Source organism: Schistocerca cancellata, unplaced genomic scaffold (genome assembly GCF_023864275.1).
Source record: "Schistocerca cancellata isolate TAMUIC-IGC-003103 unplaced genomic scaffold, iqSchCanc2.1 HiC_scaffold_608, whole genome shotgun sequence".
NCBI classification, from domain to species: domain Eukaryota; kingdom Metazoa; phylum Arthropoda; class Insecta; order Orthoptera; family Acrididae; genus Schistocerca; species Schistocerca cancellata.
Genome location: NW_026046619.1, coordinates 25001 through 27500, shown reverse-complemented (window position 1 = coordinate 27500; position 2500 = coordinate 25001). Strand labels below are relative to the sequence as shown.

General features: G+C 57.0%; 1 non-coding gene across 1 annotated transcript in view; it reads right to left on the bottom strand.

Moving 5' to 3' along the window:
- LOC126134567 (small subunit ribosomal RNA) overlaps nucleotides 1–674 on the bottom strand; it is a 1909-nt gene extending 1235 nt beyond the window's left edge. The window contains exon 1 of the ribosomal RNA XR_007527773.1: nucleotides 1–674. This exon is cut by the window's left edge and continues 1235 nt beyond it. This is a non-coding gene — a ribosomal RNA (small subunit ribosomal RNA).
- Nucleotides 675–2500: the final 1826 nt, after the last annotated feature.

Below are 2500 nucleotides of genomic sequence, written 5' to 3'. Positions count from 1 at the left end.
CCAACAGCGTGGGACACAAATCCAACTACGAGCTTTTTAACCGCAACAACTTTAATATACGCTATTGGAGCTGGAATTACCGCGGCTGCTGGCACCAGACTTGCCCTCCAATAGATACTCGTTAAAGGATTTAAAGTGTACTCATTCCGATTACGGGGCCTCGGATGAGTCCCGTATCGTTATTTTTCGTCACTACCTCCCCGTGCCGGGAGTGGGTAATTTGCGCGCCTGCTGCCTTCCTTGGATGTGGTAGCCGTTTCTCAGGCTCCCTCTCCGGAATCGAACCCTGATTCCCCGTTACCCGTTACAACCATGGTAGGCGCAGAACCTACCATCGACAGTTGATAAGGCAGACATTTGAAAGATGCGTCGCCGGTACGAGGACCGTGCGATCAGCCCAAAGTTATTCAGAGTCACCAAGGCAAACGGACCGGACGAGCCGACCGATTGGTTTTGATCTAATAAAAGCGTCCCTTCCATCTCTGGTCGGGACTCTGTTTGCATGTATTAGCTCTAGAATTACCACAGTTATCCAAGTAACGTGGGTACGATCTAAGGAACCATAACTGATTTAATGAGCCATTCGCGGTTTCACCTTAATGCGGCTTGTACTGAGACATGCATGGCTTAATCTTTGAGACAAGCATATGACTACTGGCAGGATCAACCAGGGAGCTGCGTCAACTAGAGCTGAGCAGCCGGCCGCCCGGGAGTGTGTCCCAGGGGCCCGCGCGAACACGCAAGCGTCCGCTCAATTATTCTGCAAACAGGAGGAGGCTGAGCTCCCCTGCACAATACACCTCGAAACCCTCTCAGGTCCCGGCGGCGCGCAGCGCCGTCCTAAGTACTTGGTCGGGTTCGAGAGAGGCGCAATCGCCCGGAGTTAGGCGAGTAGACGCTTTAGGTGCGACCACCCGTGCTCCCAACTGAGCTTGCCGCTGCCGACAGAGGCCCGGGAGCGTGCTGTCGTGGCATTGCCGGCGGGAGACAACACGCGCCACCTACGGTGACCGGCAGCTCCAACGCCAGCGCCACAGAAGGGCAAAGGCCCCACGTGGGTGCCGAAGCGAACTCTCCCAGCACAGCGCACGTGCCAACACGTCTGCACAACTGCGATACAAACCACCAGCGAGAACCGCTGGGGCGACCGAGCAGCAGACGGCGTCGCGGCGCCGAGTGCCGGGCGGCGGCGCATCCTCAACGCACACAGTCCTCAGTCGGACCAGCACACTGCAGATGTCCACCGCGCTTCGCACCGGGCCCGCGAGGACCCACTTTGGCCGCCCGGCGCCGCGCGCAGGGTGCCCCGGCGCGCAGCTGCGCCGCCTGCCGCGTCCGTCGGCCGGCGCGCCTGCCACTGGGCGCCCCCACCAGCCGGCTGTAGCGCGTGCGCCCACGCACCGCGCGGCCAGCACGCCGGGCGGACCCCCCTCACCGGCCGGGGACGGTCCCACCCAGCCACCGCCGCGTATCGCTTCACACACAGATTTGCCCTTACTGATTTACCTCCAGCAACAACAACCGCACCACAATGGGTTTACCAGTTGTTCATTTGCGTTGCGTCACGTCACCAGCAAACGTAGACGTCCATCCCAGTTTGCAAATGCAACGATTATTGCATACCTGTCTGTTAGGTGTCACGACACACTACGTCTGCCCACATACACGCAACAAAATGTGCACGACTAGAGAACACGTGGGAGGTGGCCCCCTACGTATGCGATGTCCATTACGAGACCGACTGTCAACCAGCATCTGTACCATGTCGCAGATGTGGAACGCGGTGCACCATGCTATCACACTGTGTGAGAAGAGACGACTACGTTTGAATACACGCGCCACTACATCAACAGACGGCTCATGCTGATCGCCATCCAGGGCGTCCGTTACTCCCACACGTCTCTATGGCGTACCACACTGCAATGTAGCTGTTATGGGGAGACGGCACGTGGCTGAGTGCACAACATTTGGACCGTATGGTTCGCTGTTGTTGGGCGCAGTCGTACGGTCACACATGTGCCACAGCGTATCATTCAGTACATACGGACCTATGTGCAGTACAATGTGAGGATTAAGCTTACGATATCAGCGGACAGTGGACACAGGCCGTACCACGACGTAGACTGAGCGCTTCGACATGCGAATGCCAGTGAACAGCTGCGAAGGGCATTGAACACGCAAGCACCTGAACGACCAGCGTGCGAAGGCAGGGTGGAGGGGGGGGGGCGATGTACATCCTGCAGTTGTCCACATTACAGTGTACAGCGGGAGCATGTAAAAAGTAAGCAACACTTGCGAAGTGTTCAACATGAAACGACACACAAGAGGGTGGGCGGTGCGAGTAGCGAACTATATTCAGAGGGTTGTGGTTAGACAACACTAGATTAATGTAACGTGTCATATGCCAATTACAGAGCAGGTTAAGGCACAACGTGGGTTAGGTTAAGGCACAACGTGGGTTAGGTTAAGGCACAACGTGGGTTAGGTTAAGGCACAACGT